Source organism: Pleurodeles waltl, chromosome 3_1 (genome assembly GCF_031143425.1).
Source record: "Pleurodeles waltl isolate 20211129_DDA chromosome 3_1, aPleWal1.hap1.20221129, whole genome shotgun sequence".
NCBI lineage: Eukaryota > Metazoa > Chordata > Amphibia > Caudata > Salamandridae > Pleurodeles > Pleurodeles waltl.
The window spans coordinates 1,659,856,265-1,659,883,124 of record NC_090440.1 but is presented as its reverse complement, the minus strand read 5'-3'; positions in this window follow the sequence as shown (position 1 = coordinate 1,659,883,124).

The window sequence follows — 26,860 nt, the reverse complement described above, 5'->3', positions numbered from 1 at the left end:
ACTCTGGCCTCCACACTGATAGTCACACTTTGTCTACCGTCCCCCCTCTACCTTCCTCTTCCCAGTCCAAATCCCCCCTTCCAAGACCCAGCCAAAGCACACAGACAGACAGGCATGCAACCACCTCAAAATCCGAGAGTAGCACAGACAAACATAAGCAGCACAAGACACACTACTGGCATGCCCACAGACAACATCCACCTGCAGAAACAGCAACAGTCACAACCTGCACTGACACCCCCACCACCCCCGGCATCACAGACATCACACCTGGCACAACTGAGGACACCACATCAACATTCAGTGATCCAGCCACCACATCTATCGTACCTGTAGACATCACCCCAGCAGACCCTTAGATATCCACCCCAGTCACAATACCCGCAGACACCACAACTACTGACATGCCTACATGCAGCACATCTACCATACCTACAGGCACCCCCCAACAGACAGCCACCCACCCACCCACCAGTGCATCCTGCAGCACCTCCACCCTCAGCCCAAGAAACAGAAACACCCACACCGACTCACTCAACAGATACCCACAAGCACACCTCCTTCAAACATGCACCCAAAACATCCACAACGACACATCATACAACCACTCCTTCACCCTCCACACCCAGACCCTCCTCAGAGGACCATCCCGGTGTGTCCAAGAAAACTTTCCTTTCCGAGTCTGACCTTTCCCTACACTTCTTCTCCCCGTGACACCCCTAAAAGATCTGTTTCCCTCCCAAGTCCATTCCTTCCACTTCCAAGGCCTACCCTATCCCTCCTGCCAGCAACCATGCCTCTCCCCCTCCAAGAAGTCCACCCCTCTGAAACAGATCTGCCCCCTCTCAGGACCAAGCCTAACTTCTCCCAAGAACAAGCTTACAACCCCCCTTGCAAGCCTAAGCCTGAAACCCCTCCTCCCCCCACCCACAAAGGATCCCTGAGGTGCCTGCCTGCCCCCTTGATGCCCCTACCTGTGGAGGTTTTATGGAAGTCTGGAGTAAAATAGGGGGCACCATTTAGTGCCTTTGATGCTGTTTTTAAACAGCTGTAGACTGGCCTGTGGCCTTGGACAATGAGTTGTTCCTGGCTGACATTGGTTGTGTGACAGTATTTGTATGTGTTTTTGTGGTTGTGTGTGTGTTGTTTGATGCTTCCGATGTCATCTAAGCAGTCTGTGATTTTGTGTGCTTTTATCTCCCAGGGAGTGTGTGTGTTTTGTGTGATGGGTATGTGTAGATAGCTGATTTGTTGTTATCATGGTGGTGTGTTGTGTTAGTGTTGATATGTGTTTGTTGCAATGCTGTGTGGCTTTGTGTGTTTGGGCTGAGTCTGCATGTATTGTGCATAGCATAATGGGTTCGGGGTACTGAGTGTGTGTGTGATGTGTGTGTTGATTTTTAAGTTGAATGATGGTGTAACTGTGTGTGTTTCATCACAGATGGTTGTATATTGTGTGGAGTTCCTGTCCAGTGTCAGTTCTGAGTGAATGACATGTGTACATATTTATGCAGTTGTGGTGTTGTTGTTATGAGTTCATTTGTGGTATGTCAATTGGTGGGGCTGGTCCTGTGCTGTGTTGCCATGCATAAGTGTGTGTTCTTGAAGTGTGGTGTGTGTGCCAGCTGTAGTGTGCGTGTTGTGTATGTGTGGGTGTGTTTGTTGCTGTATGTGTGTCACTGTACTGTTATGTGTGAGTATAGCCCTTGCACCCCTCCCTATCGTATCTTATGTAACATATCAAATTCATACATTTTACAACTGTGACCATTGATTGTGTGTACTTACGGTTGTTGTCTTCCTTGTCGGCGATGATTCCATTGTCTTTCAGCAAGCAGGAGCAGCGGGATGACATCTAGTTGTGGTTCCATGGTGGCTCTGGACGAGTATGGCTTCCTGGAAGTGAGTGTCTCCTTTGATTCAGTTCTTTCCGCTTGGTGTTTCATGGTGGTCTGACCACGGCAGTTATGTTGGCAGTGTGCAAAATCGTAAAAAGTCTGGTGGAAACATGGTCTTTGCCAGACTGATGGTGGCTTAAAACGACAGTGGCGATCAGACCACACTGGTGGTGCCAGCGGTTCTTTGGCAGATTCAGTATGCATCACTCCCAATGTCATAATTTGGCAGTCCTCTCTGCCAGCCTGTTGGCAGTCGGACCGTCACCATCAACATGGCTGTCTTAGGACCGCCAAAGTCGTAGTGAGGCCCTAAGGCGCCTCTCTCTTTTACTAAATTGTTAGTGTATCTCAGCCATCGAAGTGGGTAGATATGCCACTGAATTTAACAGCAATTCAAATTGGCTGCAACATGTCTGGCCTCTTATTTTGTATCTCAGTGATTATGGGTACAAGGCTTAAAAACTAAATGGGTTTCAGCTCCACTGTCTGAGATTCCAGTAAAATACTCGCTAAATGTCAGTAAACCAACACATAAACACAAACAGGCATTCCATCCACATCTAAGGTCCTATTTCAGGGTGCCAGTTTACAAATCTCTGTGTTCAGTTAGTGGGGCTATCATCTATTCAGTAGTTGGTATCTTTGCTAGCAGAACATTAAATGAGGAGACAAAATAGGGAACTGGACTTAAGTCAATGCAGAGAAAGGGACTAGCGGTGGAAAGTGGAAGTACCAAAAATATATCCCCATTCAAAACAAACATAAACAACATGTATCTTACAGTTGGCCAGTTACAGTAATTATTTTGGTTGAATGGGAATATTCATCAGACTTGGGCACCCACTCCACTACAGAACCACCAGTTGCAGCTGCAAAACTTGGGATAGGAATAGGGTTCAACTGTGAATCTTTATAGCACTAATTCCAGAACTGTAAGGGCTAGAGAAAAATGTAGTGCTCCTATATTCTGGGCAACAAGTCACATCCAATATAGCAACATCATGGAGCCTGTGGTCAAAAGTATAATTTGTAGGCCTCAGAATTACTCTTCTAGTGTCAAGGATAGTACTTTATAAGGTGGGAACAATGAAGTCTGACCACTTTAACAATCCTGTAAAGCTATCTGAAAGCCCTTAACTTTGATCACACAAACCCTTCTTCAGTTGGTCCACAATGGCTGGAATTGTCCCAATTGCTCCTATGGGCTCACTCCATTGAGATGACCCCCAGACAGACCTCAGTACGCTGTCCTATGTCCTCCTCCTGAACAGGTGTCTGATCATTTAAAAGAGCTCAGCAATAGGGCTTCTAAAACAAAAATCAATGTCCTATTTTTACGTTGCCTCTCAGATGCACCTAAGTTCCAGCTGGTGTATTGGCAACAAATTAAGGTAGCAAGGGAAGCACCAGCTGTTCACAGGGCAGCTATCACTCCAACTGCCAGCCCTTGACCCTCAGGCTAGTGGACCACCAGTGGGATATCTTCAACATTCTATCATGAGTATGATGACACAACAGAATATGTGCAGACCACAGAACCTGCACCTAAGAGTAGCCACAACACTCGCCACCTCTCAATAGCAAACACAATGGAACAATGTTTTAAAGCTACAGAGTGACATGGAACAGGGTTGGTGGGGAACATGAAACAATATCAGAAAAAGTGGAAAAGGTTTGACAGCGATGTATAAATATACCTCAAAAGATCAACCTCAAACACAGTAAATAAAGAGACATTTATATAACTAACACTGCTCAATACATAGGCAAAGTCCCCAGTACAAAATGTTCAGAAGAAATGCAAAAATATACATCATCACCAAAGCAAACAGTGAAAGATGTGATCAGTAATCCATTTTATAATTGTATTCCACCATGAGGGTCTTCCATAGGTTTCAATGATAATTGGGACTCTTTGTTGTTTTAGTGAAAGTGAAGTCATTGCTGCTGCTTTCAAAAGACATTCTATTCATTATCATACAGCTCTTTTATTCTATTGTTTAATGTATGATTAAATTAGTGACTTTACCCTTTCATCCACTAGACATGTTACACCTCCCAGCACCTCCAAAAATGCACCCTTGCCGCAGTTTAAACGTCTTCATCAGTTTGATTTAATCTATGTTTCACTTTCGCTCACACCTGTGAGGCCATAAACTCTGTGCACCTGTCCCATTATTCTGCATGAATATGTAGTGAAGGGATTGCTGCTTCTAATTCCTCTCACTTACCTCACAATTTGTGTGTGAAACCTGGTCTACATCTCTTTTATTATTGCCCTACCACCCCTAGTATTCCTCTCACAAACCGGCACAAGCAAAAGTCTCTTAAATCTCATTTTTTCTCACTGATGAACCATTCCACCTTAACTAAAACAAATCAGGATTTGGTTGCTTAACTTTAGAGCCAGTTCTTGTGATCCCTGTTTAGCTTTCTTTGACGTGGGATGGGAATGTCTCCTGCATGGTGTACAGTCATATGCCCATTCTCCGAGTGTCCAATTAAGAATGTCTTGTATTCTGTTTTTTTAAAAATTTTATTTTGGCCTCGGTCTCATGCTAATTCTGTGTGTGGATAAAGACCAAGGGTTGTCCCTTGAAATGATTAGATTTTGGACCTGGAGGGTTACACCTAGCATGCCCTCCTTTGTTAAATAGTGGACTAGCATCATAATCACAGGTTTAGTATCTATAGTAGTGGTGGCAAAGGACTGTGCTTTGTGAATTAGAAGTTATGGTCAGACCCTTTTATCTGTGTCAGGGGATTGTGTGCCTACTTGCCCACTTGTGTAAAGTTCTGCTTCTATGTACTAGTCTAGGTCCTAGTGCTAACATCCAAGTGCATGTTATGCATGCTCATTTGTTCCTAGCGTGTAGTGCATGCATTGTGTGTATGAGTGAACTAAAGTAATAGAGGCATGAGGGATCCATTTGGGAAGGCCCTGGCCTGTCTCTGTACAGAACATGGAGGAGAGTTTTTTTTTCCCAGATAGTGGAAATGTTTTGCTGAAATGCTGATGCTTGAGACAGGAGTACCACACACTAACGTGTGGAAAGAGGAGATAGGTCTCCAATTAGGAAATTTTATTAGGTACTTTTGGTGTGAGGGACTGCTGATTAGTCTTCCTGAGCAATGCCATTTGGTAGATGGTGGGGTTGACACTTACAGGTGGGACTGAAGTCACTGTTGTTCTGAGTGTGAAGGGTCCCTTAACAGATGGCATCCTAGTGTTTCTTTCATCCTATCTATTCAGTTCAGTGTGTAAGGTGCAGATTGCTCACACCTCTTTGTGACACTTCAGTGGGTGCTCCAAGCTAGAGCCAACCCTGTTCAGAGGAGCATCATTCTACTCAAAACCTGTATCTGGAGAACAGCCTGGAAAGGACACATGAAAGAAGAACCAATCCAAACCAGTTTTGAATGAAGACAGAGATTCCATATCCCCTCTCTGCTTTGACTGTATAAACATAGGCCATGCTGACCCACTTGTTCTTATGGTTCCAGTTTCTCTTTGACCAAGCAAAGGAGTGCTCCACAGAGGACTGCTGTGCAACCAGAGCTGGTGTCTGCCTGGTAGCCAGCTATCCAGAGTTGAGGGCACATCACCTATAATTTGACAAGGAAGAAAGAACTGTCTCCCCATCCTAAAGTTGATCTGCCTGTTGAGTGAATCACCTGGAACTTGACCTGCCCGTTGAGAGAGGGAAGGAGTGTGCAACTCTGCTGGAGGTGAAAGCTTCCAGGGCCTATAGAAGCAACTGATCTTGGAGCTGATGGTCCTTCTCTCAGAGAAACTGGGGATAGCAATCTGCATACTCCCAGGACCAAAGTGCAGCCTCTTCTGCCTGAAAAGCCTGCACTGTGGAACTGTTCTGAAAATGTGCCTGAGTGGATCATGGCACAGTGAACTTGAAATCGTAATGAGTAAGTTGGAGATAAAAAATAAAGGCAAAGATTGATACTTGAAAATGAGTATTCAAGAGGACATATGTGCTAGGTGAAGAGTTAGTACCATGTGACACAACTTGAGCCACAATCATTACTTTTTTCACAACTTGGAAAATGCAAACGTAATTATAGGATGAGACACATGGAAACATGTCTGTGAAGTCTCTTACAGAGAACAGTTTCAAATTGAAAAAATGATAAAATCAAAAAGAAGCCAATGATATAGTGTGCAGATTAGCTTCAGACAGAACATGTGGTGCACTCCCAAATGAACAAAGAGATAATAAAGGCACAGAGGGAGCATGCCCCGGAAAAAAAGACAAAAGATAGTGATAAATGTATTGACCCCATTAAAAATCACTGTACAAGGTATGTAAAAAAGCAGGTCAAATTGGACCGCAGTAAACTCAAAGCAAGTTGACTTGGTGTGTGTTCTTCTAAAATATTGTGTCAAGAAGACTGTGAGGCACAAATGCTGTGTTTTAAATTTAATTATGTCAAAAGTATTGTAGGACAGAATATCACAAGGCTGATTGTTGTTTTTTAAAACATATTTTTAAAATGGTTGTTAAAACGGTTGTTGAGTGTTTCATTGTTGTTACCATTTTTATTATGATTGTTAAAAATATTATTATGTGTTGAATTGTTATTATGTACATTTTTAAGTGCATTTGCTGTACGTTATTTTTGTAGTAATATAGTGGATTTTTTTTAAAAAGGATTGTAAATTATTAAAAAAATATTTTGGGAGCAGGACGTTGGGCTTTGGTTGAATAGGGTAAGAAATAAATTTGAATATTATAAATTTTAAAAAAATATTTGAGTTTCTTAGTCAATGATTAAATGTCAATTTCACATATTTTTCCTTTTTTATATTCAATTTTTTTTAATTATTTTTCTTTTTTGTATTTCACTAAAACGTTTAAGCAGTTTATTAAATATGTTCTTAGTATTTTTATGGCTAAACTTTTTTCAAAACAACTTTTATTCTTTGATATTCATATTGGAAATGTTCATTAAATTTATTTCACAAATTTATCTACAATTTCTGGTTTATAATTATAGTGTTGCAATATTGTTTTTTTACATTTCCAAAGTTACATTTTATATACCTTTTTTAATTTGATTACTGTAAAGATGATGTTGTATTGTTTTGGTTTTTGTGTTTTAAAATGTGTTTTTTTTTGCTTATCTTTAAATGTATTGATATTTAATATGTATTTTTTAAATAATGTATGGGGTTTATCATTTTTAATTAAAATGTATTCCTCAAAACATATTTTCTTTAGTAGAATGTGTATTATAATTTTGGGGGAGTAGTTAATTACAAACCCTCAAAGTCCAACACCTTCCCAAATGTGGTTAAGTTTGGAGTAGGAATAGTAAAATTCAATACCACCCCTAAATTCCAATGCCTTCCCCAATGTGGTTATGTTTGGAGTAGGAATAGTAAATAAGACCTTTCTCAAAATGTAACACTTTCTGCAATGTGACTAGTTTTTTTAAAGGGAACAATAAATGTGATAATATAAACATGTTTTATTTTCATATTCCCAAATACTGTTTTTGCATTATTTATATTGTACAACTTTATAGTATATTTTGCTCAAATCCCTATAGGAAACAAGGATACTACCTGGTGCTCTTCCCTGAAGACTGGTTACATTCTAAAGTATTTGTTGTATGAAAACATTAATTATTGATGATTAGGGGCTCGTTCCTCCATCAGGCCGGCCTTGTGGCCTGAACACTGCTGGCCCCATTAGGAGTTCAAAATAGGGCCGGCGGGCAGAAACAGGGCCCTAACATTGACGCCGGCTCCTAATGGATCTGGCCCCAATGTGGAGGTGTGTCAGGTGCAGCACCACCTGCAGCGCATTCCACTGCCCGTAACTCGAGCAGTTGAATGCGCAACAGGGCTGTGCATGGGGCCCCTGTACTGCCCACGCCAAGTGCAGGGGCAGTGCAGGGGCTCCCAGGGGCCCCCCAAAACTCCCATTCTGCCAACCTTTCCATAGCGGTGTAACCGTCATGGAAAGGCTGGCGGTATGGGGCCTCACAATCCCCCAGGGCAGTGCTATAATGATTCTAACCGCCGGGACCGCCAGGCAGCAGGCTTGCGGTAGCCTGGCAGTGTCAGTGGTCGGACCGCGGTGGCTCTGCCACGGTCCTAATAGGGCAGTCAGACCACCCTGTCTGTGGCGGTCCCGCCGCCGTCGCGAGTGTGGCGGTCTTGAGACCGCCACATTCATAATGAGGACCTATATTATATAACTGAAATTCGATATTTGTTGATCAGTATGTTTAATATGTTTATAAACATTTTTTGTACATTTGTTTTTAACATAAAAATCGCTTTTGGCATATTCAATGTGTCATTGTTTTCTAAACATTAATAAATAAAATACATTTTAATTACATTGATTCATAAGCCGATGCAAGACTCTTCTTATTTTAATTTTTCTGATTTTTGTCTTTCATATTTTAGCTTTTCTTCATCATTTTCTGCTGTCCATGGGATTTGTGGTCACAGTTTCCAGATGCTAGACTCTGACTCATGTAAGCTGAATTTTCAAGAGTTGAATAGTGAAGGGATCGATATGACTTAAATAGGCTAATTGTGGTAAGAGAATGCTATTTTAATTGTGTTGTTTGCTAATGTATCATGTGCTGGTTATTTTATGGCAGTGTGGTAGGTCTCATTGTAGAACGTAATATTTATATGTGTTTTGTGTGTATTTAATATTGTTTTGATACTTTTCTACTGTGGTGTGCTTAATGTCAGGGTTATAAATGTTTTTGAATGGGTTCATATGTTTTGACTTACCAGGTTTTTTTGGACGTCGGACTTTATTTTAATCTTTGTTATCAATACTTTTTGGGGGATTGTATTTTTGAATCATCCTTTCATTTGCCAGGACTTCAACTATGAGTTTGTGTTATTCATTTTTTTTCATGTACTTAGGTGGGCAGTAATGTTGAAGATATGTATGTTGTCTAATTACGTATATCTATGACTTTTTGTTGTATTATGACAAGTGTATGAGTGAGAGAAAAGTATTTAGTTACAAATGATATTCAATCACTGCTCACCGCTCATTCATCAGCAAAATGCTCATTTGGGTATTATATAAACATGCCAAAATATATTGCCTAGACTTCGTCATCACTGCTTGCCAATGTGTTTCAGCTTGACATCCTATCTCACTGCCACAGCATATTGACAAAAAACGATTGTGATGATGGAGCAGTAGATGTTGACACCAGAGTGAGCAATATACTGCTGAACTAAAAGGCTTTGATTGGATATTGCATGAAATTTCAGATGTCTCACACCTGTACAAGCAGTGTGCCCCCATCTGAGGTATTGTGGTTAATCAATGTGAGAGTTTGCAATTATTTCATAAAATGTAGTTTATGTTGGCTTGTATATTTATTTAGTTTTATATATTTATGCTACAGTGCTTATTTATCAATCTGAACTTTTGTCTTTTTAATTATTTATTCATTCAGATTGTTATTTTGAAGTTGTTTTAAATGTATTTAACAAAAAAATATTAATGAAGTGTGAGTGTCAATTTTTTAGGGATTTTAAAAGGTGTTGTTTTTTAATGTGGTGATTTAAAGTAGAGTTCTTGCTCTTCAACCTAGATATGACAGGCCGTAGTTGTTAGCAAAGTATATTACTGTGCATGCTATGAGTTCATGCATTTCATTTGTTTGTGTGGATATTTTTGGCTACAATTGTGTTAGAGATTGTTCCATTTGAGTTCTTAATACTTTTGCTATTTTTTAAGTGTTTCTAGGATTTGGTAGCGTGTAGGTTGGCTTTTTCCAAGTATTCCAGAGAAGGAATTATGCTGCACTTTTGATGTATCATTTGTCTTTGTTTTGGGGCATAGTTACAGTTGTAAACATTCCACCATGGAATATGATGCATAAGGTGGCATCAGAGGCACAACCAGTGCAGGAAAATAACCCAAATATCTTCAAAATATCCCATTAGCAGGCTAATTTTGTTTCATGGTTTTGGTGATTGAGGTATTCAATAAGCATGATATAATGTTTAGTGATTTCTGTTATAAGGACATACACTACAGCTATTAGTTTGTTTTGTTTCAGGTGGAAATTCTAAGTTAGGTGTGTATTCTATATTCAGGGTGTAGTTTTAGAGAAGTATTATAGACTCTGATTAAAATGATAGAAGCACCCTAAATTGCATCATATGGATAGATTTTAGGTTTAGAGCAATTAATTGTCCACTCAAAACCTATGATCATTTTTGTATAGTTGTTAGTTTGTTTGCTATGTGTTACTGCTTCATTTAAAATTGCACTTTATTTGTTAGGTGACAATGCATGCACTAATGATCTGCTTGTATTTTGATATTGACCTTGTATTCTGTATTTCTGATTTAATAGTGGAGGGCACGACTTGAAAGTGCCATCCATCATCCATGTTTTTCATTGTGCTAAGCTTAATAAGTTGTTGTTAGTAGCACAAATGATCATTATTTTTTCATTATTTTGGTTTTCATCTAAAAAAGGGCTTCTGCTTTATGTGTAGTCGGTACATGTTGGGTTGTGTCTAGTTTTTCATTTGTTATGTGTTATTGGTGTTTCCCTCGTTGTTTTATATGGTCTAGCAATTAATCTTTTTAGGTTTGGTATGCCAGGGAGTTGACATGTTGCCACTGCTCCCTATATCCAGGATACGTTGGATTTCCTAGCAGGCATGTAGGCATTTTCTTTGAGCTAGGCCCATAAGTTATATGTCACACACAGCTATTGTTCTGGACATGATTGAATGCTGCCTTCAGTTAAATATTTATGTTGGATTGAGTCATCTACAGGCAGGTGACGGGAACCGTGTGGGCATCTGTTTCACTGACACCTAAGCTAACCATCTCAGGGAGAGGTTGGGAGGAGCAGGCGTTCACTGCATCTAACACAGTGAATGCCATGGAACATACTGTAGCTAAGAGGAACCATTTTATGCAACCCACCAGAGAGCCTCACAAAGTTGAAGCTGCATGTGTTAAGCATATAAACACCACGAACTGCAGCTCTAGTAAGGTAGACAAATGCTATGAAAAAATTGGAAAAAATTGGAAGACCGTTTCAAGTGATTCAAATATGGGATCTGTGCTTGATGCTAAGTCCAGCTTCACGTACGGAAGGGTCTGTCACTAGGGATATGCTGATGCGCAGTGATATCATATCAATAAATACCGATACCCGGATGAGGGATCGCATGGGATTTTTCCCATGTAAGCTTGCAAAAAAGGTACCTGGAGAACAGACTATGCCATCTTACATGGGATACTGGAGGAAGGAAATCACTAATTTCTTTACATACTCATCACAGTTTGTGATCTATGTGCTTGAAAGTCTGTGTAATAAGATATATATATGCAGTATTATACATCAGGCTAAAAAAGTGTACTTGAATATATGAGGACCGTTAATAATTGGGATCCCTATTATCTTATGGCAAGACACTTTAAAGAAAAACATTTCCATAACAGAAACCAGCAAATATACATTGGATTTGAACAAGTTCCTCAAAACAGCAGGGGAATGTGATAGAAGCCAAACCCTCAGAAGAAAAGTGTCAGTGTATATTATTGATCTTGAAGCCAAGCTTCCAATAGGATGGCACACAGAAGAGGAACTGTGTGTTCACCCTGGAAAGTAAGGCTGAACTGTATTTGAACATGTGTCTTTTACCCCTTTGTCTTTTTTGTGAGACACTCCGCCTCTTCTTCCTCAGCTTCCCTGCTCTTTGCTGTAATCCAAGTGATGTTTTTAACAAGAAATTTTTTTTCATTGTAGGAGGAAATGAAGGGACTCTCTTTAGAGATGAGGTCTAACCATCTGGCCAGTGCCTCCTACTCTTTACTTCGAGCACACACAAGATTGGACCCAATTCAGCATGAATAATAGTTTCAAGTTGATTTGTTTTAGAGTGATAAACAAGTGTTTATTATATTAATTAAGGTACATTGTGATGGGTAGATTGATTTTGTCACTGTGTCTGCTTTATAATCAAATTATATGCAACTCATTACTGTGGGAGCCCACTTAGACATGATGCATACTAAGTGTCTGAGTTCCAGGAACTCTTTTTCCAATCTCCTGCTTGTATGCACACTTAGTTGCTTTAGCAGGCATTTGTCTTTCGTTTGAAGATTCAACCTGCCTTGGGCACTTGCAGGGTTTACTTTATTTTGTTAGACATTCATGTCTTTGCAGCAGATGTTGATGCACTGGTTTATCACTCTTAGTACAATGGTCGAATTTATGAGAATGTTTCTGATTTTTTCTGTGTATTATATTTAGATCTTGCATTACGTCTGTCTTTTTCCATTACATAATGGATTGACTTTTTATCATATGCAGTATTATGACCACCTTCTGTGTTACATTGTGCTATTTAGCTGTATATATTCTGATGTTTTTTTAACACTTTAAGATGGTGGCCATGATAGCAAGTCAATTTTCTATGTCTATTCACTTCAAAGAGATGGTGATGCCCCACAAGTCATATGATCAAGGCTAGAGGGCTTAAACACAGCTGAGTCTTTGTCGTTATAAATTGTGTTGATGTATCCTTATGAAATGCCTTTTTTGTGTTGATAATATCTTTGGTGCAATTTGAAGAATCTCCACAAAACTTTCCATAAAAGTGTTACTTTTTGAAGAATTTGTACATGGAAGGTTTCAAGGCAATGAAATTATTGATGAGCAAAATTGTAGGAGTGGACAGAACTTCTGGAGTTTCACTCCACGAAGTTACATAAAAACTCTGCAAGACTGCACAGAGTTCTGCAAGCATGTAGATTCGAGCATGTTGGGTTGCTCACCCTGATTTGTAGTGTTGAGAGCGTCTTCTGTGCAAAATGCACCACGCAGCACACCAGAGGGTCCTGCTTCTTTCTGCCACATGAGTAGATTTTCTACTTAAGCAGCAGCTTTATCATCATAAATGGTTGTGACCTTCCGTGACCGCATATGATGATAAATTTCACTGGGAAGCATTCTAGTGCCCAAAAATCAAACTAGGGGACACATATTCTCCCTCATGCTCGCCAACTTAACATTGATGAGCGCCATGTGAGAAAACACTCCGCAACATGGTGGTGGGCAGGAGTTTTGTCAGAACTCCATTCTCCAAGCAGAGCACAGAGTGGGCAAAGCACTAAACTATGCCAGTGGAGTAGATTTTTTTTCCCTACCCTTACAAACTTGTGCATGGTGGGGGCACAAGCTATATTAACGTGAGATAACTAGAAATATAACTGGCGAATTTCTGTAATTTTTAGGGTTGAAAACATTACATTGTTACTGTTTCAGCTAATGATAACATTACTTTAACCTTTGTTTTTTTCAGTGAATATGTATATGCATTTATCAGCCAGCCTATGACAGTTGCCACTGAGTAGTTGTAGTTGGATCTGCTTTCTTATAGACAGAAAACCTTTTGGTTTGCTAATAACTTTGGCACCGGTTGATGAATCTTCATAAAACTTTAAAAAAAAAGTGAATTTATCTCTCCTTCCTTGAAAGCTGTGGGGGGGGGATCCATAGAAAAATGATGAAGAAAAAAGAGGGGGCCCAAAACACAAAATCCCCATGCATTTTCCATTACCTTTTTTAATAAGCATTATCATAAAAATTGCTGAATGGAATTACACCAAATTTGGCAAGAAGCTAGATCTTGGTCCAGAAAGAGTCGTTTTTGTGATTTGATGTGAATCCATTCAGTATTTTTTATGATATTAAGTCTAAAAAATATGTGTATATCTGGACGTTTGGGTTCAAGGGACTTTTGCAAGAGTCTCTCAAACCCAATTAAAAAAAATATGGAGCCTTTTGATTGCGTCTGAGTGGCCCAGAGAACTTTTCCCGCTTGCGGCAATTTGCTCCCATGGGCGTCAGACTTCCGATGGAGTGAGTGCTCTGAATTGGCTGCCAGTAACATGAGAAAATTGTTGTTGGCAGCCATTAGAAGACTCAGAAACTTAGACCCATGTCCTGAAGTTAAAAAAATAATAATATAAGGGGACAGGATATGGATACCCTGCCCCACAAGACTCTGTGATATTGGAATGGAAGGCATTGAGAATTGAGATGATCAGGATTCTGCACTCACTTATCCCATCTTTAAACTGATGGCAAACTGGGGAACAGTGAAAAAGGAAATCCAGCAGGAAAAGGGCAAGTGACCAAACTCGAGTATAGGGAACTATCAGGAAAACTGAAAAAGTCTGAGAAAAAAGGAAAAGTTCCAACAAAGGGGGGACAAGCGGCACAAAATAAGAGAGGAACAGCAAAACCCCTCTAAGACCCAAGCGGTGTGGTTATGGCCGCGGATGAAGCCGAAGCTATAAATATTGCCTCACTAGCACAGGACACCTAGATAGAAGTGAGGTATTGCAAGGATTAAACCCACTAGCTCCCCAATTCTTATGGCCTAAAAAGGAAGCAGGTAATAAAACTGTCTTTAGCATTCCCTCATCAAGAGAGACAGCTGGGTGAGATTTTGATCTTACTACTTGCATTTTGGAATTTATTGATCTCTCCCTGGAAATGCACCTCAAGAACCCATTGAATAGATCAAGAATACAAGCTCTCTTTTATACAATCCCTGAGTTAAGGGTAGTGACTTCAAAGGATATAAAAACAGTAGCACTAGTTAATCAAAAAGGTCTAAATTGTATTTATATAGTGCTCACTACCCCCGAGGAGACATTGACATGCTTGCGGCGAGGAGCACGCTACTCGGGAGCCAAACCTGTGGTCATTCAACTGGTTATTGGGGCTAGTTTTGCATGCTCATTCCATGCATTCTGTGGTAATGGTCAACATAGATGTGATCATTAGAAGGGGGGGCTAGGTGAGACAGTTTTTAGTTGGAATTAATAGATATTGTTATGGTTTCCAAAGAGCTTTAATACAGATAGGTACTGAAGCCTATTCAGAAGAGGAAGACAAAAGGTAGAAAGAGGCATTAAAAAAACATAAGTGATAGAAGGCCAATTATTCATGCAGGATTTTAAGGGTTATAGCAGGTTGAGAATTTTTGCATGCAAATTGTGGATGTAAATCTAGTGAATGAAACAGTTTCAAAGGTACTTCTCACAGTAAAAAAGGAATCACAAGAAAACATATTTAATACTATGCTATAACGTATTGTTATTTTATGCAAATTATAGGCACCATAAACAATATACATTATAGAAAATGTTATGTAAACATCCCACCAACATACAAATATAGCAAGGCAATCAATATAGACACATTTCACTAACCATTAGCATTCTCCGTGCCACGTTTGTCACCCATTTAATGTCTGGTTTGGAAGGTGCTAGCCCCCTTATCTGCCCCATGAGCACTCCCACAGGACAGACAAAATGTCCAGCAGAATGGATGTGTCTGGGGTCACCTTCTCCTTCCAGCATCCACCTTGCCTCGGTGTGGCTGTGTAACGTCCAAACAACAGATGTGGAAATTGCATTGTACAATATAAATAGTCTAGCCCTAACTTATCAAGAGGAGTTTCATAAAATGGGGTAGATGTCCTTTCAGGTCTCAAGCAAAATGCCAGGGACAATATTCCATCATGGAACAAATGGCCTCCCAGTGTGACTGTTGGGGTGACAGCTTCCAAAGTGAACAGTCCTGTTCCGAAATGCAACAATAGAACAGTGTGATTGATTGACAAGAGTCAAGGCCCCAACTAATTGTATAAAGGGTTTACTTTGAGTACCTGAGGATTAAAAAAGATGCATTGCGTTAATGAGGGGCAAATACACATTTTATCATGGAACATTGCTGGGCAATCCAGTAAATTGAAGATGAGGACCAGCTAAAGTTTGTTACAAACTGTGCAGTTTATTGCTGTCAGAAGACCTGGACCCTGTCCGGAAGCAATGTAAATGGTTTTGAAGAAATGAATATGTCTGCTCCAGAAGGGGGCACCTGGCAAGGGGTTTATCATTTTAGGTATTCCTTAAGTTGAGTCTTGACTTTATACATTCCTCCTGGGTCGCCATCTGAGGTTGAGGCAATTTGACTAAATTGTGCTACTCATGTTGAATATATTTGAGAGGAATAAGACCAGTAGAGAGAGTGAAAAAAGGAAAGAACGCTTGATAGTGGTATGTGGAGATTTTAACACATAATCATCAGATATTATGTTAACAACGAGATACAGGGGTGAAGACTATTGCTTTGGTATTCCTAAACCAGTTATGAATCGGTCAAAAGGGTCTGAAAAAGGTGAGTCTTTTGCAACTCTTAATAACCATAAGGCTGCGGTCGCAGTCCTTCTGACTACCCTGCAAACATGGCTTATGACAATGGCATAAGGGCATCATTAATAAACTGCACTGTAGTCAATATGGAATGTTGTAATAAGGTTCTTGACTTGGTGGATGTTAAAAGAGTTGAAAGTGACCACAACCCTATTGTGTTAAGCATTAGATCGGGTAACGGATGCCAGCCCAGCGTATGTATGTACAGAGGGGTGGATTGTGGGCCTGAGATTTTCCTGGTTAATAACAGGAGAAGCCTAAGATGGAACAAAAAGAAAAACCAAGATGAGATTCTGCTGTCTGAAGTTATTATGGCAAAATATGGCACCATAATACTGAATGGCCCAACCAGGGACAATTGTAATATTTTGGCCACGTTTGATTTCATGATAAAAGAAATAGAACTGTTGTTGTCAAAGCCAATTGGCCATAAATAGGTTAAAACCGGCCAGTAGAAATTATTCCTGCTGGTAGACACTGACTGCCATAACATGAAGCGTAAAGTTTCACAAGCTTTAAACGGCGCCACTGTAATAAGCAGTGTGAACTGCTCTTCCAAACCTGTGGGCGAGAATATAAATCCTTGCGAAACTGGCAGCACATACCACCCTGTGGGAGGAGTTGAAGGAGAGTCTATACAGAAAAAAATACCAACAGGTTCTGGGAAGTCATCTGAGAGTGGGTCAGTCAACAGGCAAGAATGTCAAATAGGTCCAATTGCATGGGGGAAGATTTTTGGGTGATCTACATAAAGATGACAGTAAGGGTGAACATAACCAGCAGTTGCCCAGCAAGGACTTAAGTGAAGCTCACAGTGTGTTGACTGTTTTAGTACCGGGAGTAGAAAGAGCACTGATTAGTATGAAAAAACACAGAAAGCACCGGGCCCTGATCTCGCTCCCACCGACCTCTATCAGGAAAACCCACAGTTATGTGTTACAATCCTTACAAAGGTATTTCATTCTTTTCTAGCCAGCAATACTGCCCCTCCCTCATGGCGATCAGCCTCGCCAGTACCCTTTATTCATGAAAGGTGATCGCTCTGCCCTTCAGACTACACACACAACGCTCTCCTCGATGGGGCTGGAAAAATTCTTAGAAACGTCATATTAAACCAACAGCAAGGAGAATATTCTAACAGAAGCACAAGCTGACTTTACATTGTGAGTTGGAAATATAGACTAATCGGTTTGCCCATATGTGATTTACCACAAGTATGTACTCAAAAGAAATCACCATTAAATTTAGTTTTTGTTTTCTTTAGTATACATTTTATTAGTATGTAAATTTGCCACGTTTATCAGATTAGCACACTTTTTGTGAAGAGAACCGAAACGCCCTCTCTCACCCCAGCACACTCTACCAAAGCACACACAATACAACATGCTTTAATAAATTAAATGACCACATGCAAGCTGGTGTGCTCAATTGCCCCCACCAGATCACTCACAAAACAGCACACATCAAGCACAGACCACTAATCTAGCACCTAGTCCGCCCACCATAAGATCTACCCCATAGCTCGCCCTCCAGTAGCTCAGAAGGCATTGCCACCCAGGCCTGGAGGTCGTCCGAAATTTTGTTTTTGTTGATCGAAAATCAGCATTTGATCTGGTGGACGAATTTCTGTTATGGAGGTCACTAGTACATCAAGGGGTAGAGATAGGCATTGTTAGAGCAATGATGTCACTCCATAATAATAATACAGCCAGAGTCAAGTACAGCTCAAGAGGTGAATGTAGTGAGACATTCCCCATTGAGAAAGGAGGGCAGCAGGGCTGTGTGCTGGCCCCTCTACTTTTTCGACTTTTATCAAATGATTCTGTAGCTTATTTGCTGGAAGAACCCATTGACATCCAATCATTGTTTGGCACAATGTCCCAATTCCACTGCTTGCAGACAGTGCAGTCTTAGCTCAAACCGAAAATGCACTACACAAGCTGTTAAAAAGATGTTCCAACTATTGTCATGGAAAGGCCCTGGGTATCAATTCCATCAAGGCGAATTGTATGGTGCTAAAACCGTCTCCCAGACGTAGGAGATGGCTAATGATAAATAATAGGTACATTGAGGGCCTGATTTAAACTTTCTTGCACCGCATTTGCGTCATTTTTTAACACAAAAGCAGCGTAAACTTAAAAAAAGTTTGCACCACTTTTGCGTGAAAAATGATGAAAACGTGGAGCAAAAAAACTATAAATCAGGGCCTGAGTGTGTTAAGCAATTTGATTATTTGGGGATATGGGTCACACAACAACTAAGTTGGAGGACCAGATAATGAAGGCCGTTCGGTTCTAACGCAGACTTCAGGGGCAGGTTTAAATTTTAGGCGTAAGGGTGGTGCCCAAAGCATCAACACTATATTTCAAATATACAAACAAATGCAAATAGCGGTTGCGTTTTATGGGGCCAAGCTCTGGACGTATGGGTGTTTACACCCTTTGGGAGTAGTGAAAAACAACTTTCCAAGGGCTCTGTAAAGATTGGGACCTGGTACCCCTCCCCCATATTACCACTTTGTGCAGATCTAGGATTCACACCAAATTACCAACCGGGTAGCCTTACAACCAGTGTTGTACTGGGTCAGATTAGTGAGGAACCCAAAGGTAATCGTCTACTTAAAATGATTGGAAGCCGTTATTAGTTTGGATGGCCAGAGCCATTGGAGGAATTGGTTGGCCATTGTGAAAAGTACACTAGAAGGGATGCAATTAGGGTACCTACGGTGTGACCCAAGTGTGGTAGGACAGAATATAATAGAACCTGCAAAGGAGTTCTGTTATGCGCTAAGGTGGAAGACAAAGCTCTCCCAAAAAAAAAACAGGCAGTCTACTGGGAGATAACTTCAAAGGTAGAGTGTGCCCATGTAGCAGGTTGTATTTGGACCTGCTCCACCTCGAACAGAAACATAGCATTCAGTGCTTAATTTGTAAATAAAAACATGCCAGTGCTCAAAGCCCTCCTCTTAAACACGCGGCTGCTGCAATTAAATGTGGGAGCACGGAATTTTGAGGCGGCGAAATCCTGAAGCCATCTCGGGCCTCTTCAATCTATATAAAGCCACTCCCTGACCCTTCAGCTCACTCTTGCAGCTTTCTGCTTTCTCACTTTATGACTCTTTTTTGTTTTTCTCTTCCTCCGTCTTTCCCATATGTGTATTTTGCTCGCAGCAAATGCTTGAGGCAGAAGAATAAGCCCCGGGCCGCAAAAATACGTGCCGGTGGTCAGCACTGGAAACAACAAGCACGCACAAATTAAGCACTGATAGCATTATATATTAAGTTTGGACTAGGAATCCTGCCCACTGGAGAATACCTTAAGTGTGCTAGGCTTGACAAAATGAAGTTTGCCATTGTCTGTTTGGGGGGGGGGGGGGTGACAACATATTGCACATGTTGCTTTTTTGCACAACATATAAACATGGAAAAGACAGACTGTTCAAATTGTATGTGAGTAGATCAACTGGGTCTGTATTACTGTTGTGTTTCAGGACAGATGATGATCTCATGTTTAATTCTGTAGCCTCTTTTTTATGGTCCATTGGACTGCATGAAAAAGCAGTTAGCCATCATTATTAGTTAACCTTGAGGACAATAATTAGGTCAAGTTGAATAGTAGATGTCATATCAGCATCAACAGTACCCCCTCAGCAGCATAAGTGAAACCTGTACATATTGCCTGGCACCGCATTGATACCTATTTGTATAATATGCTAGTGCAGTAGTATTTCTAACTTGTTAAGTCCTGCATTAAACCATGCTGCAGTAAATTTTGTATTAAGGTTATAATGCTTATTTTATTGCATTTGAGGTAATATATAGCAATGAAATGTCAGGGGAGCTATGGCACGAGCAGTCAGGCTTATCTTAGAGGCAATGTGTAAAGTATTTGGTCACACACACACAGTAACACTGTGGACTTCACACTAGTTTAGAAAAAGTCAATTTTTAACTGAGTAAAACAGAACTAAAATGACAAAAGTCCAACATACACAAGTAAATATTTAACTTTTTAAAGGTTTAAATGAGTCTTAGTACATAGGAATCAACAGTTGTATCTTTCTAGCACAAAGTACCTGGGATGCGTCAAAAAGAAAGATGATGCAGGCCACAGGGGAGATGAGGAGCCAAAAAAGGCAAAGCGATGCATCGGTTCTTTCCTCGCAGGTGAGGTGATACGTCAGTTTCTTACTGGCAGGGGAGGTGATGCGATTATTCTATTCAGGAAAGGCAATGCGTTGCTTTCCGGACACACAGCCTCAGTTCCTTACTATGGTGAGGAGTCAATGAGAAATTGATGCCCAGGAACAATGCGTGGAAAATCCAGACTCGCTGTGATGATGGAACCGTGGTGAAACAGACCCTGTGTTGATTTGACCTGGCAAAATAAAATCTTCCTTTCAAATACTTATGTCACCCCTAAGGCAGGCCTTAAAAGCTCACAGGGCAGGTTGCATGGTATTTAATAATAGAAAATCTTAATTCTATGTTCTACATGTCCTGGCAGGAAAAATCCTACAAAGTCATTTTTCACTGTGGAAAGGCTGGATCTCCCATAGGTTAACACTAGTTTACAATATGGCATTTAATAAGTGCTAAATTCAGTTTGGGAATAGCTAGAAAAATATTTCAAGTATTCATTGTGATAGTAATTTAATATCCAGCTAAATGGTAAATTTGTGTTGCAAATTACCATTATACTTTTAGAAAACTATAATTTTCCTGGTTAAAACCAAGACGTTTCCTACCAGTGTCCAGCTGTCACTTGACGACTCCTGATGTCTCCCATGTGGTGAGATGTGTATTGTTTTAAGACAGTGGATAAAATGCTCGGGGGGTGGAGAGAGGGTCTCCTGTTTTTAAAGTTTGGGCTGGGGGCTGTGCCAAGCCCATCTGTGAGCTTCAAATGATGTCTAATCAGTTACTTGCAGATGAAGCTTAAACGAAGGCTTGCCTTCCCCTTGTCTCTCCAGTCAGGCTGGCTGGTTTCAAACCCAGTGAAGGTGGAATAAATGACCAGAAGTGGTTTAGGTGTGGACATGGGATTGCCTACCACTCACAGGCTCACACTGGGCAGACAAATTGACCCCACAGACCTCTCCTTAGAACACTCCTGGACCTGCAAACAATCAGAAGAATGACCGCCCTGATGTGTGACTAACCTGAAGACTGGACTGGCCTTGAACCCAGGACCTCAGAGGTGACCCCAAAGGTCAGTTGACTGACTTCTTGTTTGAACTACAAGGGCACAATAAGTTTCGAGAGGCTTCTCTCCCTGCAACTGCCCTGCTGACCACTTCCAACTGGTCCTGCCTTAGACCCTGCTGCTGGCCTATGTTGGAGTGAGTCCTAACCCCAAATGGGACTTTGAAACTCTTTACCAGCTTTCTGCCTGAAGAACCAATGGAGACTGTAGGTGGTATTGAAGCCACAGTCGTTGACATCGAATCGCCTGTCAGACTCAACTTGCTAGTTTGCCCCTGTTACAAATTGGGTTCTTGGTTGGCTGGAGTATGAGCCTTGGTCAAGCAACAGCCACAATCCTCTGCAGGGTGAACCACAAGAAGTCACTAAATTAACCTGCGCTAAGCCCTGTGCAGCTTGGCACAAAAAGAAGTCAGAGTCAATGTGTAAAGTATCTATGCAGCATACAAACAGTAATAAGGTGAAAACACAACACAACGAAAATCCCAAACCAATTCATAAAACTAGAGTCAATTTTAATAAATTATTTAAAACCAAAATGACAAAAATCTAATCAGTAAAACTGGAGTTATACATTTTTAAAGTTTTTAGTAAACACTAGCTTCTAAAAGTTCATTCGAGACTGGGTCAAAGTTGCAAAATGTGGCCGACTGCAATGGAGCTAGGTTTGTATAGAAGAAGTAGATTGGACCTGGTCAGCTCTTCTTAGAAAAATTCTTGAGTAAAATGTTCTGAGCCGGTAAAGTCTGAAGAGAGAGCATCATCGCCGAATAGTCTTGGGTCGAAGCAGTGGTGAAGATTTCTACATTTAGACTCAGGGCCTGATTTAGGTCCGAGTGGAGGGGAATATCTGTCACAAATATGACGGATATCCCATCCGCGTACTATGATCCCATTCTATCCTATGAATATCTGTCAAGTTTGTGATGGAGTATTCCCTCCACCGACTTCTAAATCAGGCCCTTAGTCTCTGAAATGGAAGTCTGAAACTTCCAGTGGAACAAGACAGAGAGCTGTAGCAAAAGACAGTTCCACGAGACTGGATACCCCTTTGTCGAAGGACTGCTGAAATTAATTTGTTGCTGTAGAGAAGAAGGTTCAGGAGTAGCAGCAAAGTCAATTTGACAATCAATGCACCTCAGGCAGATAGGCAAGCAGGTTGGTCCTGGTATTCTCCTCATTCTCAGAGCAGTTTTCAGCCAAGAATTTTCTAAACCCCCACGTTTCAATTTTGGCTATCTGGGCCCCTTTAGCGCCTCTTCCAAGGGTTCAAAATGGGATGGGCACAACTTGAAAGGTCAGCACTCACTCAGGCTGGGTCCATGAGTGGATCCAAGATAGGAGAAAGCTTTTGTAAGTCCCTGTGGCTCTAAACGGGAGGTCATCTTCAGTCTACTGAAAGTTGGTGTCCGAGGTCCTACTTGTATACTCAGGTGCTCTAGTTCTCGAAGCAGGAGAAGCTAGACAGTGGCTTTGAAGTGCATAGAATTCCCTGCCAACCAAAGCTGGCTCAGACTCCAAGCTGGCTAAAGAAATAATATGGGTCATTATGCCCTTTGTGTGAAGGCAGAGTACAGGCTATTTAGTTGTAAGTGGGGCTGTGCTCAGCTCCCCCCTATCCTATCAGCAGATGACCCATTTAGGCACACCAATCCCTCTACTGTGTGGCTGTGTAGGAGGAATTCACAAAGTCTGTCAGTTACCCTCAGTCATGTGGCCCAGGACTGGCTATAGCCACAAAAGTACTAAGGACAGAAAAATATACTCTTCCCAAAAGTGGAATTATTTAATTGTGATCAAACATGAAACTATACCATTAAACAGGGCTCTTCACAACAATTCAAAAGACATCAAACATGCCATAACTAGCAGCTCCCAAGTGGAAATTACAGCTTATTAAATGCCGTAAGGAATTCCCAATGTTATCCAATGACAGGCATAGGCCTCACAGTTGTTAAAAATGAATTTAGGAGTTATTCACTACCAGGTCATGTAAAACTTAAAAGTACATGTCTAACCTATTAATTACATCCTGCATATTGGGCTACCTATGGCCCAACTTAAAGGTAACATCTGTAGCAAAAGGAGAGTTTTAGACTTGGCAAGAGGGTTTAAATGTCAAGTTGACATGGTAGTTTAACACTATTTTAAAGTGCTACTTAAGTGGGTGGCACTATAAGTGCTGCACACCCACTGGTAGCATTTACTTTACAAGCCCTGAGTTTATGGTATACCATACCACAAAGGATTTACAGATAATTTAAATATTCTAATTGAGTATAATTTTATAATTTTTTTAGGGAGTGAGCACAAGAACTTTAGCACTGGTTAGCAGTGGTAAAGTGCAAAGAGTCCTAAGGCCAACAAAAACCAATTCAGCAAAAGTTGTAGGGTAAAGGCAAAAATTTTGCCGGTAATCCCGCAGAGAGAGCCAGGTCCAATAGACCTGCTTAAGGAGATCTGACTTGCAGAAAAATTTCTAGGACCAAATGTTGAAGGTTCATCAAGACTCACGCTGAGCCGAATCTGATTGAAGTTGAGGTCTGCCTGGGCACCGACTTCGGAGTTCTCCTTCTCTGACTTCTCCTGCCTTTGTCAACAACCGTACAGGGACACTGCTCTTTAGCAGCCTGCTGTTGTTCAGCCATGCTTCGGATCCCGCTTGCAGCTTCCCCGCTGGCGACTCATCAACTATCACTTTTTCTCCATAAATATTTCTCAGGTTGAAGGTAATCTTTCCACCAGGACAAACCTGGTCCCTGCATCTGACTAGCAATGCATTGTGGTTTGCCATTACTTTTTACCTTAAACCATTCTAGCATCACCAGATACCCACAGTTGACGCTTTGTGCTTTTTGCCGCTACTTTTAATTCAAACTTTAAAAATATACATCTTTGGCTCTACTTATTAGATTTCTGTCATTTTGTAATATTTTGTTTATTAACTTTTACTCTATTTTCCTAAATGACTTGGGATTTATTTTTCTTGAGCTGTGTTTTCACTTTATTACTGATGAGTACTTCCTAAATACTTTACACATTGCCACAGCTACCAGGGTGTTGAGCACATGTTTATTTAGTAACTTTTGAGACTCACCTTGGCAAGTATTGTGAATATTATTTGAGATGGGTCAATCAATCAATCATAGTATTTATAAAGTGCACTACTCACCCTTGAGGGTCTCAAGGCGCTGAGGGGAGGGGGGGTTGCTACTGCTCGAACAGCCATGCCTTGAGATGTCTCCTGAAGGTAAGTGGGTCCTGTGTATGACGCAGGTGGGTGGGAAGAGTGTTCCACGTCTTGGTGGCGAGGTGGGAGAACGATCTGCTCCCGGTGGTCGTTCGAGGATGCGTGGGACGGTGGCAAGGGCAAGGTCGGCGGAGCGAAGCTGTTGGGTAGGGGTGTAGAAAGAGAGCCGTCTGTTGAGTTATTCTGGTCCAGTGTTGTGCAGTGCCTTGTGAGCGTGGGTAAGGAGTTTGAACATGATTCTCTTGTTGACAGGGAGCCAGTGTAGGTCTCTCAGGTAGGCTGTGATGTGGCAGTGGCGGGGAATGTCCAGGATGAAGCGTGCGGAGGCGTTCTGTATGCATTGCAGTCTTTTCTGGAGATTGGCCATAGTTCCTGCGTAGAGGGCATTGCCGTAGTGCAATTTGCTGCTTACGAGGGCTTGAGTGACCGTTCTTCTCGTTTCAGTGGAGATCCATTTGTAGATCTTATGAAGCATGAGGAGGGTGTTGAAGCAGGAGGAGGAGATGGTGTTGACTTGTTGGGTCATTAATAGTGATGAGTCCAGGATGAATCCCAGGTTGCGTGCGTGGTCGGTGGGTGTCGGTGCAGTTCCCGGTGTGGCAGGCCACCAGGAGTCGTCCCATGCGGAAGGGGTGGAGCCGAAGATGAGGACCTGAGTCTTGTCGGAATTCAGTTTCAGGCAGCTGTTCTTCATCCATTCGGCGATGGCCTTCATTCATTCGTGGAGGATGGTCTTGGCAATGGCGGGGTCCTTAGTGAGGGAGAGGATCAGCTTACTCCCTCAACTCACTTACTCACTTACTTACTTACTCCCCTCAACTAATACTCCAATTTCTTCCACTAGTAAATACCTTCTGGCTTGTAAATATGTGCATTCTAATTCTGGTAGGCTTAGTTTCTACCTTGTCTTTGTGCAACAGAAAAATAATTAATATTCATCAATATTCGGCAGTTACCACTATTAGCAATATATATGTATAAATCACTTGCTAAATATCCCATGTACCTTAAAACATAATCATATATGGGTATCATGAATATGCACTAGTCTGGCTATAAGAGGCCTTCACAGTCCTTCATGAGAATAACGAAAATTCATATGAAACAATCTCTCTAGTCTTAGACTACAACAGACCCAGGGGCTTATTATGACTTCAGCGAAGGGGCTTTTCCCGATGGGTAGGTTGCCACCAGTGTGTCAGTTCTGGCCCACTGGCTCAGCGGGAAACGGCCTACAGCATTGTCTCTGGCCCGTAATAGAGCTGGTGGCATTGCTGTAATGCGTAGGGTGTACCAGCAGACAGTGAACATTGCAACAGGGCTGTCCAGAAGGGCCCCATGCCAAGTGCATGGGCAGTGCAGGGGCCGACCTGGGGCCCCCTGCACCCTGTCTCCACCAGCCTTTTCATGGCAGTGTTACTGTCATGAAATCATTGGCGGAGAAGGGGATCGTAGTCCCGAGGACAACGCTACTTGCAGTCCTACCCTGGCGGGTTAGGACCGCCAGCACCGCCAGGCTGACATTAAGTCGTAATCTGGTGGTGCTGGTGATCTGACCGTGGTGCTACAGCTGCGGCTGTAATATGGCGCTCAGACCGCTGCATTGACCGCAGTCCGACCGCCACCACGACCCTGGCAGTCAAAAGACTGCCAGGGTCATAGTGAGGTCCTCAATGTTCAAAACAATTCAAATTTGACTTTCCAAACACAACTTTGTTTTCAGAATAGTCCTCTGTGTTCCCAAACTGTTCTTCTTACGAAATAATAAATCTGAATTACAGAGTTCTGGCTACAGCATCGTTCTGGTACAATTGTCTAGCAAATGGACCAAAACAAAACATATTCCAAGAGTCAAGATTTTTGCTGCCATCTCCAAACAATGTGAGAGCTTAAAGATTTATTGGAAATGTAGTTTTTGCTAGCATTGTCGTGTAGTGCACTCTTCAAAGGCATGAAGCCTCTTATCAAGTTGCTTTGACACTAACCCCTACCAGCCTTTCTTTCTTGAAATTAACTTGGCACAAGTGGGCTAGGAATATTCTGCCTGTTCCTGCTGTGTCATAAATAGTAAACCGTGCCTCCTAATAGTTTTGTGAACAAGAAATCAGTCTTACTAAAGGAAAAAACAGAGGGCTTGATTACAAGTTGAGTGGTTGAACCTCCACAACTCCAATATGGCGGTGGTGAGGTGGCTGTCAAGGTGGCGGCCTTACCACGGTTGTATTATGAGGTTTCCACCTGC